Source organism: Diorhabda sublineata, chromosome 4, assembly GCF_026230105.1.
Source record: "Diorhabda sublineata isolate icDioSubl1.1 chromosome 4, icDioSubl1.1, whole genome shotgun sequence".
Lineage (NCBI taxonomy): Eukaryota > Metazoa > Arthropoda > Insecta > Coleoptera > Chrysomelidae > Diorhabda > Diorhabda sublineata.
The window spans coordinates 7,283,839-7,296,729 of NC_079477.1; the positions used below are offsets into that span (position 1 = coordinate 7,283,839).

The 12,891-nt window shown below is 32.1% G+C and overlaps 1 protein-coding gene and 1 long non-coding RNA gene across 3 annotated transcripts in view; one reads left to right on the forward strand and one right to left on the reverse strand.

The window, feature by feature from the left end:
- Positions 1-12,891, reverse strand: part of LOC130442440 (chondroitin sulfate N-acetylgalactosaminyltransferase 2) — a 296,816-nt gene that overhangs the window by 274,071 nt on the left and 9,854 nt on the right. The window lies entirely within an intron of this gene.
- On the forward strand, positions 5,894-10,792 carry LOC130442447 (uncharacterized). Its single transcript, XR_008909774.1, has 3 exons — positions 5,894-6,025; positions 6,138-6,257; positions 9,788-10,792. It is a non-coding gene; the product is annotated as an uncharacterized LOC130442447 (long non-coding RNA).

A 12,891-nucleotide genomic window follows, 5' to 3' on the forward strand; every position in this document is an offset into this window, starting at 1 on the left:
GAAAGAAACGACAGTCGTTCACCTTCAATTGTGTTTGGCATTCCTCAAGGACGTCCTCAAAACCCTACTGCTGAGAGTTATGGTCCAATTCAACCCAAGGAAAACAATCTCAACAAGAGCAGCCGCTACCTACGACGTAAGAACCACAAGATACTTCTGCGCGCTGTTTCGTCCACACCAAAAAAATCCCAAGATACCTCATAGACTATATCCAATGAATATTTTTCGTTCAAGCTTCATTTTAGTGAGGGCAATCTGTTACATCTACAGTTATCATCGCATTCCTGATTCTAATCAAGCAATCATTGATTCTGTCACTGTCATATTATCTTCATACGATTTAGCTTTAACAAATACAAGCCGTTTATATAATCAGCGTTTTTTCCAATCAATTTGCTATAACAAATTAGTAGTAGTAAAATACCAGCTGTTGTTAATTTCGTTTAATGAAATACGCCACATGACGCAGTTGTGCTAAACAGCGACATAAAAGTAATTCTTATTTCTGTCAAAAACCTGGATTGATTTCAAAGTTTCTCTTTTCTTTCTTTATATTCATTCAGCAGCAAAAGTTCGTGTCTTCTAAAACAAAAACAAGGGCGTTCTTGGTTTACAAAGTGGAAACTTAAAGTGCCATGATCCAACGTGTTAAAAAACTCTCTAAAGAGCTTGATTTCCATTAAATGTCATTAAACATCCACATTCTTTAGGCTTAGATAAGACCAGTTTTGTTATGATTACGATAACTTAGTTTAAAATTAAACATGATGTATCTAATTTTACTACATTTCAACTTTGCCGACGGCTGAGAAGTATGTAAAGTTTAATTGTGAAATATCTAAATTAATTTTCGTCAAATTTGGAAAATGCGAGTGTTGCTTTTACATGCATTAGTTGATCTTCGTCAAATAACATAATCTATTGACATTGATAAAAAAAAAAGAAATAATATACTAATTTATTCGTTTGAGCAAGCTGTTTAATAATAGTTATTTATACAACAAGTGAGTAAAGTAATACTTTTTTCACGAGTAGAATGGTTTGACGGTAATTCCTACGAGTGGAAAAAAGTTACTTTACTCACGAGTTTCATAAAACTTTACAATTTTTATTTTGTAATAGTAATATTAAAAGAACAACTGTAAGCATATATATATATATATATATATATATATATATATATATATATATATATATATATAATTCATCCCTCCGCAGAGTTCCTGCGATTCCCTTTATTAAAGCAACCTGAAAGATATGACAAATATGTAGGCTTACGTTGAAATTTGTTGTTATCACACCTTATGCATGAGATAATGATCGTCTGGAGCTTTCAACAGAAACTTAATTTCTTTACGGGCAAATGTTCTATATTTTTTGGTTGGGTTAGGTTAGGTTTTTTAGGTCTATAGCCAACTGATTTATTTTTGAAATGTGCAATAAGTTTCGAGTACTTACTAATGTCTACGTCGTCATTTACAATAAGGGTGCCTTTCAGTTTTGAATAAATCGACCAAAGTGTTGAAGACTTCCACATTTTGGATTTAGTTCCAACGTAAGCTAGAAACTCTCTTTCTGTGAAGCTGTTTATGCCTTTTTCAATACGCCACTGCATAAAAGAATTATATTCCTTTAAATACTGTTCCCTGGATTTCTCATGAAGAAGATTCACAGTCGCTGCAGTTGCCGATTCAACATCTTCTGGTGTGCAGCTTAAACTTTCTTCACTATTATTCTCCATCACTAATAATAATACTACACTCCTCTCAATTAGACACTAAACGAATATCAAGAAATAAAAGTGTGACTGTTTATCTAAGAAACGAATTGACATGAGAAAGGAAGCGGTCACATCCCACTATTTTGATAAAACAATTCTATAATTGCGTTAAAAAGCGTGAATAAACGGTACTTTTTTTCATGCTTTTTGACCAATTCAGAAATTACATTCTTTAAGAATACGAATGGAAGAAAAAAACGCGAATATGATAACGAACGTAGGAAAAATTATTGTTATCGTCTCAAATATAATTTTTGAACTCAGAAATAATAATTATAACGAACTTTACTAAATTTCCAGAGCTTCTAAATCATCTTGAAGTTTTCATAAAAATATTTCCCTCCCACGTAAGAAAAAGTAATGAAATTTTAATTGGTAATAATACAAATCGAAAGAATTCCATGACATAATATTTAAGAGAAAAGATAATATCAAATAACAGCGACCTCGAGACAGAGCTACGTAATATTATTAAAAAACGGCAAAATAATTTATTATACAGAATGTCCCAGTTGGAGCATATTTTATAGACATGTACTACAGGATAATATAATTCTAAATTCTGCCAAGTATTTCAATTTTGATTAAGGATACTTCATGTGTTGGAAGTCTCGATTGTTTTATGACAATTCTCGAATAGTTGTTACCAGAATAATTCCTACAATGCAATAGAGCCATTTGTGAAGAACATGTGCAGCGAACTAAAACATCCCTGAAAAATAAGACTTTATATGAAATCAGGTAGTATAGAGGGTGACAAAAGAACAAGTTGAATTATTTCACTAAATCCTCTACAAAGTACTGCATTTACGTTGTATCCATAACTGAAAGCATTTCTAGTTTTAAGACCGAACAACGTATCGACCATTTCTTCTTTTGAACTTTTTTTTTTCACGATAGACCCAATCTCACAAAAAGCGACTGACAAGCCAAGACGGGTTCAAATTTGCCATTGCTTGTCTCAACAAATCATACTCGTTAACTAAGATTAATAAATAAAGGTCCGCGATTAATTCAATCATCTGGACGTACTCGATGACTTTATTAGAAAGATCTGAAACAAAAACAATTCCTTCCAACCTTCTATAGAAATAGTTAATTGGAACTTCTCTGTGAGAACCACATTAAAAATAAAATATTTAGTGTAAAAATTTGGTACAATTGGTCTCTGAGAAGGATTTAAATAATAGATAATGATTATGAGAGAACTGAACAAGTATATTGTGAATATATAATAGTACAATCATTTTGGGCATTTTAAACCCCAATCTACCGAAAAATTCCTAGTAACGATATCGTGCCGGTTAAAAGGGTCAATAGAGGTTATTATAAAAATTGTTCCAAGTATTATCTACAAAAAATATCTGTAGCATTTTCTGTTTTTGGAATGGAGCTCTGAGGAAGCGACTAGAATGTACTCACATATGGTATTGTCTTCTCTACACTACTATACTTATCTTAATAAATCTATAGGAGTTTAGGAACTTAGTGGAATCTACTATAACTTCTCTAAATGACCTTCACTGACAGACGTTCCGTTTTTCATTGTAGCGAAACCCGTCCCTTTATACCTGGTTTTGTCGGACTGTGTTTAGTTCAGTTGAAAATTATTTCTTGAATATTGAACACATTATTTTATCTGCCTTCTGCTCTTGCACAATTTTTATAATGATAAAAATACGTTCACACCAATACTTGATCAACTTACATTAATTTTTTTCCAAGAAACCAGGAAAAAACAATGCTGAAACAAAAACATACTCAACTTATAGCCTCAACAAGTATCTACATTGCAAGAAAAATATTCTGTTTCTACATGCCACGATCGGATGTGATACAACTTCAGCCCTGTCTTTGTTATACAGTTTCTACTAGCAATATACGGTGCCCCAAATTCAGAGCAATCGATAGATAATTACAGATACTACTAAACTGAGAAGACAAGTACATCTGTGAAACTACCATCTACTTTTTCAGAAGCTCAACAGCATATTTATCGAATATCAAATATAAATCTGACTAGAAGGAGAAAGTGATCCAGAACAGTGGGGTTGAAAGTAAAAAAACAATATACTACAGCAAAAGAATTGGATTAAGGTGTTCAAAAGTTGGTGTGAAGAAGCCAGTAATGCTTAAAGTTAACAAATGATAGAGATAAAAAGTTATATCTAGAAAAAAGTCCACTAGACGTTTTGTCAATAACTATTACTGACAATGAATAAAAAAAATTATATACTAAAGTTATTTTGCTTTGTATATTACTGAATCCTATTGAAAGATTATATATTCTATAATAAGAAAACCTTTTATTCAATATGATGGATTATGCCTACGAGGGAAAGTATGTAAAAAAAACGTGACATACATTCTACCTCGTAGATGGAGAGAAAACGAGTGCCTTCGTCATGATATAGTTACATTCTCAGCGCTCTACTCTACTCCTAAACCGGTTGATTTTACAGAAAAAATTTTTGTAGACAATTTCACGAGAAACAATTTCTATAATAATTGCTATTAACCTCAGACCAATAGATCACGAGATATTTCCGAAAATATGATTTTCGTGTCCTTTTCACCTTCATAACTTTTTTACCCTGCACGATATCGATATCGATTTTTCACATCTTCATTACAACACCTTAATAAAGGTGTATACAAAAATTCAACTCACTAGAAATTTTTCCACAGAAAAATCTAAAACCAATGGACTAGTAGTACAGTAATATAAGATAGGTAAAAGAAAATTGGTCATGTAGTAACTATTACATACTAAAAATTAGCTGAAAAGCCCGTTATTCAATTCAATTGAATTTTATATTAACGTAGAATGTGATGAAGTTAAAATTATTAAAATACGCTTGTAACATGTGAAGAAGTAAATGAACAAATTTATACCATTAATACCTTAATACCATACAGTGTGGGTGCTTTAAATTTTATTCCACTACTTCTAACTCACTGTTCACGTCAAACGCCCACATTTTAAGGAAATTATATATATTCATTACTAGAAAATAACAGTTCCTAGAGAGTCTAAGAGCCAGCTGAAATCTGAAAACACATATTTTACGGTTCCTGAAGCTCCAGTGAGACTGCTTTACCCATTAAACAATTAATGGGTAAAAGCTAAACCCAGCCACGGTAGGTTTGAGTTTTACAGCGTCTGTCTTAGCTCTAGAAAAATTGGAAAATAACTATAGCTACCGATTTTGAAGGTTGCAACATCAAGGCAACCTTTTTCCAGAATAAGGAAAAAAATTTTTCCCTAAAGTACTTTACGGTGTCTGTTATTTCAGTATATTATTCATTGAACTATTTTGAGCTAATATGCATAATTCGAAATTATATTAGTAAATGTAAAAAAACATTTTGAATATACAAATAATATAATGAAAGTCAAGATTACCAGTTATTGGAATCTAAATTGTCTCCAGCAAGAGAAAAATCTTGATCCACCAAATCAGATTTTGTGAAAATAAAATACAAATTTTCAAGTGAGCTTATGATAATTGAAAGAAAGCAAGTTATTTCCTTCTAACCACTTAAACAGTAAACGGTTTTCCATCTAAATTCAGTCATAATCTAGGGGTCTCGGACATATTTTTTTAAGTTTGATAATGCGAATCTTCTACGATACTTGATTCAACTATCCCGATATTGAATCAATATGAATAGCAATTTTTGAAACGAAACTAAAATGGATCAGTTTTTGTTTCCAATGCATAGCGCAACATCATCCATTGCCTAATTTATAGTGAAAAAATATAATAAAAGTTTTCTTTTATTCGGTTTTTTGCATTTCTTTCGTAAAATCACTTGGTCTGATTTGATCAGATACAAAAACTGAGTGATCAATTAGTGGTGCTTTATGTCGATGAGGCTGGTTGTCTTCGACATAAAGGTACCAATATCAATCAAAGATAACATCTATTCTGTATGCTAAAAATTTGCAATAACTGGCAATTTTAACCTTGATAATTTGTTTTATTAATTATTTTCGAAACTAAATATATTGTGATAAGAATAAATAAATATTTTCAATTTGCGTTTGCATTTTTTTCTCATCCTTATCATAATTTCATAGTTGCTACATCATTATAATGTTTCCTTCTTATTTATAGTAGTAGATGTGTTCGTTCATTTGTATGTTCAGGTTTCTCACATTTACCAATATAATTCCAATTTTATATAAATTCTATGAATGTGAAAATTACAACAATGGACATACGTATGCACGGATTGCTGGTAAGGTTCCGAAGAAAGAAGTTTTTAATTTTTTTTCGAATTTTGAAAAGTGACGGCCGTGATGTCGCAACCATTGAAATCGGCAGCAATAGTTATTTGTCCATTTTTCTAGGCTATATTATAACATATTAAAACGACAAATATAGCTGGCTCACTTGAGGGACCTCAAACCAATCGCAGCTGGGCTCAGCTAGTTTACTGGGTATAGCAGTCTCACTGGACGAAATTTCAGGTACCGTGAAATATGTGCTGTCAGATCAAACAAATACAAGGTGTTCCGTGCAAAAAATTCGGGAGTGATTAGATTATGTGAAAATAATACTGTGATATGAAAAAAATTTTATGTTATGGGCCTTCAAATTCTTTTTGATTGATGATAACGTATGTCCATGAGTGTCTGAGGGAATAAATTATTCCAGACTACAAAAAGGTACTCTTTGTTTAACTCGATAAAATTCATGGTTTAGGAGATATGTAGATTTTTACTTTATAAATAATCACAATTCATGTTAATTTTCTTCAGAATGTCTCTTTATGGCGAACGGTTTCTTCGGCAAATACAACGATCTAAAAATCTACAAATCTCCTAAGCCTTATAAATTTTATCGAGTTAAGCAGAGTATGTTTTTGTCAAAAAATCGATTGAAAATTTCATTTTGCTATCTTTAGAAGGCTGTCCTTGTAAAAGTCACTGTTTCCACGTATTCCACCGCATTCTCTCATTCATATTCATCCTACTAGAGACACTGGTTGTTCTGTATAATAGGTTAGTATGTTTCGGGATGGAGCTGATTGGCTTTTTCTCCTATTGGAATATTTTGAGCAACATCCATTAAGTTGTAAGTTTGGAATAATAAGAATAAATACACACATACACTATTATTATAAGTGGAGAAGTTTTTGAAAAATACATTCAAGTTAGTTGTGTATTTAATACAAATTGATTGAACATTAAAAAAATACTAAAAATAATGCATAATGATTACCAGAATTTGAAATCTAGACGAAAACCAGTTTAGAGCGATGTATCAATATTCGATGTGTCCTTGTGTTCTTGTTCTATAGTAAAAACTTAATTCGCTGTGTATTAAAACAACAACAGCATTAATGGTATCCATTAAGATATTGTTCCAATCTTCTTGCGGGGCGAGAGTGACTTCCTGTTTGAGATTGCTCGTGGCATGGGACTCATGTCTGGTGACCATGAAAAAGGAATTGAATGAAATTTCTCGTTCTGTGCATTATTAAATTTATTTGCTAGTTATGCTGGTCCATAAAACTTCTTGGTAATCAAATCATCGATAATGAAGAATTGCACTCGATTTTGAGTCATCTTAGTAAAACAACGGTATTTCTTTCAGTAGTTTCGATATACATTACAAAATTTAAGGGATGTTCTAATTAAACTTTATTTCTCTCTAAAATAGGTTACGGGAAATAAATTATTTTCCACTCGAATACCCTTTTAATTATCAATAAACTACTACATCTAATGACCAAGATAAATTTAATGGTCCTTTATCGGTAGACTCTAAGCTACATCAGCATTTTTATTAGAAATCTCGAATTCTTCTCATTTCATTAATTTGTGTTCGGTCTTTCCTTCAGTCCGTTTTTAAACTTTATTGGATTGTTAAATCAACGCAGAAAACATTTTGTATCGTTTTAAAGACATTCAGTATCATACCTAAACGTCGACCAAACGATATTTTATTTGGGTCTTTATACTGCATGTCAACGATGCAGATATACTCAACGTATACGTACTAGAAATAGGTATTATACAATGTATATGAATATATCACATGTAGTTTTGTAGATCGTTGTGTTCGTTCGTTCGAAAATAATATAATTTTATATGAACGTAGTCGTAAATTTCAGTACTCCTTAAGAAAATAGCTGCTCTGCGTTTAAAATAAGCAAACTTTCCAAAACATGTGGAACATGTTATTGAATAATAAAATAATGTATCGTTAAGATCGTATTTCAAGGAATAAAATATTCAATGTAGTAATTAAATATAGATGGGGAACTTTTTGTAAAAATAATTTTACTGTATTACTAAATCTTTAACATCTTACTCTAATATTATTCAATATATATATATATATATATATATATATATATATATATATATATATATATATGCATATCATCTACTTGTACTTCTGATATCATTTCGAATTTTCATGTTTTGAAATTATTGTTTCCGTTTCTTCAAAGGAGGCAACAACTACTTTCCTGGCTAATGCTGTGTCATAAATTGAATTACATCCCCTATGAAATAGGTGATGTCCATCGACCTAATGGCTCGCAATTACAAAGTTTCGACGTTATTACGTCTCATTAGAGTGATATAACTAACTACAAACTGAATACAGAATTGGAGAGCGGGAGTTCTATAGCTTCCTGTGTCTCATCCCGCATTTCGTACGCCATAGTTCTTTCTATATCTATTCAAATTTTTTCCCTAGATAGCTCTGACTTTCATGGTTTGTTCAATCCCTTACCCCCTGGTCTTTGAGGGTCTTCCTCGTCTTCTTCTATTCTGCTGTTGATATACTCATTCACTTCTTCTGCTACATCCTCATCACATATCCTCACCAGAGCAGTTGTTTAGTCTGTTTTCTCTCTGAAATCGTTTATACTCGACCTGTTATTCGTCGTATATCTTTTTTTCGTATATGCTCTGTTCTGGATATCCTGCACAATCTTCTTAGATAGTCCATTTCCAAACACTTGTTTGTTACATATTTCAAAATTATGCTTACAAGGTATTTGAATGGTCTACATCGCCTAACCCTATATATATTCATATTCAAACCCCATTTTGCATATTCTCGGCATATAATCTTCAATGTTCTCGTCAAAAACTATAACAACTTCGTCGGCTACGGAAAAAGTTGTTTGGCACTTATCCTCTGTCAAGAATGGTTTCGATATGATACTTCATAGGTTGACTACACCTTTTAACTTTCTGTATATGTTCTGAATAGCTTGAACATAAACATTGCTGAGGTCACAGTTCGGCAATATATAAAATAGCGTTTTCGACGGTACCGTGTCGTAGATCTTTTCAATATCAACAAATAAGAGGTAAGTGAGTTGGCTCCTGGTTTCACTTTTTTTTAGTATTTGCTATAAAACGAATGTATTATCAATACATGAGCGTCACACATGAAATCCGTTCTGTTCTTCGATTTCTATTGTATTTTTTCAATTTTATTTTTCACTACCTCACCGCACAACGTTCCTATTGCGTCAGTTACACTAATGCCACGATAGTTGTCATACTTCTTGTTATCTACTTTCTTGTATATTGATGTAATATCCGCTATGGCGTAGACTAAGACATACTCAATTTATATATACAAAAGGTCTTGTCCTAACTAAATAACAGCTTGACTGCCTGACTGACCACAAACCCCAGACGAAACTACTAAAATTACAATCACAAAGAAAGATATCTACAGATAATATCCTCGGTAATGTAACTTCGAGTTTTGTTGAACGTTCCTTATACTCAAAGTTTATGGAAACACAGATATTTTGTAGTATTTATTGTGAATCATAATAAAGTTCGATGAATGAGGTCAGAACAACCGATCTGGCAACAATATGCAGCAGATGTTAACTTTCTTGTCTCCCAATGTCTCTTATTTGAGCTTCGATTGCGTTCCGTGTAAAACTTGTTTCACAAAATGTTTATTTAGCTCGTTGATTGCTTACTCAGAACGATCATGTAAGTCTTTTTTTTTTCAGGGCGAGAAACCCATATGATGCCGTTGTGGGCTCATTCATAGAAATCAATATTCCTCAATACGGTGTTTGAAACTGTAAAGCATGGAATATTGGAAAAAAGATAGCATTATTTTTATGAGTCTATGAGCCCTTGACGCACATAAGATTCGTGGTATTAATTCTTTTCGTTTTCAATGAGAAATATATCCACAAATGGAATCTTCGGTTATGTAACTTCAACTTTTCTTGAACATTCCTTATACTCAAAGTTTATTGAAACACAGTTATTTTGTGGTATTCATTGTGAACTGTAATTAATATAAATGTATCACATTTTCTCCGCATTTCCTAATAATAAACCACTTACGGAGAGATCCATTATCCACAACTCTCTTCAATTTTATACAAGAGATTGTAATAAAAGAAAGTGGTATAAAAACCTAATTATATAATTATATAGAAATAAAGACAATTAAAAAACCGATAATGCTATAAATTGTAGTGGAAATATGAGCTATAGAATAGAAAAATTGAGACAAATGGAATATTTGGGACTCACTATCACAAATAAAGGAGTTCAAGAGAGATAAATAGGATAGCGAAAAACAGGACCACTTTTCAGTGCTACAGGTTTTCTACGTATTTCTGTAATTTGGTGAACTTGTTTACCAACGACAGGGAATAATATAGCCGGGTCACTACAGCGCAACATTGTGTTGTACCAGCTAACCACTTTTTTATGTTTATTAACCATGAAGTTATTCAGACATCAGTGATAAGAAACAAAAACCGCAACGAAAACCATCAAAATCCACTAATGTCCACGCTTTTCACTGATCCAATGGAACAGAGAAGACTGAAAAGACGCTGGCATCATAGAGTGATCTACGGAGAACCCTCAGTGAATGGTGCCCGCCTCAAGTCATTTAGCAAGAAACAATATCATGTATCTATTACTCTGTATATTTTTGAGTAGATTGTAAATTTGCAATTGAATTATAAATTAAAAAAAATTCGTTACTCAAATTCCCTAATTTTATTTACGTTAAATCTCAATTGGTGTTATGTTTTCATAATTGCGATACTTGAAAACCCTGTGTTTACAGCTGATCCCACTCCTTCTGAAAAGTCTAGAATGTGATTGCTTTAATTGCTAGAGATCTTCATCTTGTATTCCATATACTACAGGTGAAGTGCTCTGGAGTTCCTCAGGACTCGTCCTCTGTGCAACAAACCTGCACACCGCATCCGCATTATCTGCTTGGAACAAGCCTTGTATTACTGAGAATGTAACTTTGCTGAATTAATAGGATCCAATCACAACTAATTGACAGAAGCTTCCAGTTTAATTTAATTGATAACAAAAATTTATTTTTCCATTCCAATGAATTCTTAAATATTTAGAGATACCAATAAGTAGTATCCAGCAAATGTAATAGTAAAAGTTTGAATGGTATAAAATATTCATAATTATTTCATTTGTTAATAAATAGACATTTATTCTGATATTATATAATTGATTGATGTTGTACGTTGTCTAATAATTAATATATTACATAATGTGATTGTGTAAAACTGTTCACGTAACAGCAATATAATATAATATCCATTATTCCAAGTCTCTTCCATTCAAAAAGCAATAATTCAATACTAATTTGTTGTTATAACGAAGCAATATCAAAATAACGAAGCAGATTATTGCTAATTGCGAGAATTATTGATAATGATAACAAATAACCTGTTTCAAATATATGTGCATTTCATGAAATGTGAAAAAGAGCTGTCAATTTTAATAATCGCATTCAGTTGATATGAAAATAGTTTCATAACAATTAATCCTACAATGTTTATTTAGAAATTGAAACCACAAGTCTCATGCAAAATACAACATCCGATAATATAGTTCTGGCAACAAAAAGCAGCAGATGTTAACTTTCTTGTCTCCCATTGTCGCTTAGTTGAGCTTCGCTTGTGTTCCGTTAAGCTTGCTTCACAAAGTATTTGCTTAGCTCGTTGTTCCTTAACTGAGAACGATCATGCTGTTGTGGGCTCGTGAAGTTAATTCAATATTAATGAAATATGTGTATGAGTGATTCGTCCTTTTCCGTAAACGGAGGGAAAGCTTCTGTCCCTTATTGGAATACCGTTGACAACCTACTCACGAGATATGGTTATGGATTAACTGAGCGCATTGTAGCTCATAAACTGTAGCTTGAGAAAGAGAAAAATGCTATATAGTTAGAACATTGTTTACAATTCTACACAAGAGCTTGTAAAAAACTTAGAAACAAACATACAAATAACTAAATGAAGACATAAATAAAATAAAATCCTAATATAAAGTATTCGCTAGAAAACTACAATGAATTGGTTGTGTATCTCTTCCCACTTACTTACTTAGCATGTTTTGCAGTTTCACGGGATTTTTTTGAGAACGACGGATGAGACGGCAAAATGTTTATTGCCACTGAGTATGAGTTCTGCTTTTTCAAATACGATATTGAAACGAAAATGTAAAGCTTGGAATGTAGAGAAAATATAGGAACAGATAAATCACTCTTCATCTTCTTTGATAATTATAGTCGTGAGCTGCATTGTTGACCTATTTCAAAGTCTACGGCCCCCTTACGCACAACAAGGCTCATGGTTTCAAATTCGTAATCTCCACCCTCACACCTTCATCGTTGCCAAGCAATTACTAATAATAGGGATGGTGGAATTGAACATCCACCATAGTCACCTTATTTAAATCTTTCAGACTTTTCTCTATTTCCACGACTCGCTTTGAAAGAGGTTAAAAAAAATTCCAGCCCCCTAATGAAACTTGACGAATACTTTAAAACTATATCCTGAAAAAGAATTTGAACCATTTGAAAGTTCCAAGGCACTTATAATCAGATCTTAGCGGTGCATGATTAAATAAGGTAACTATTTGAAAAGACAATAAGGAAAATCTGAGAATATTGTGTTTCGTTAATATAAGAGAATCATTTACAAAGTTCACAGTAACTTGAAGATAAGACATGGTTAAAATTATCCCCGTGTATCGTTATTTTAATCGTAATAATCATACTAGGTGTCACGTGGCCAACTCTCATGTTTTTCACTTGTAGTTCTACGCTAGA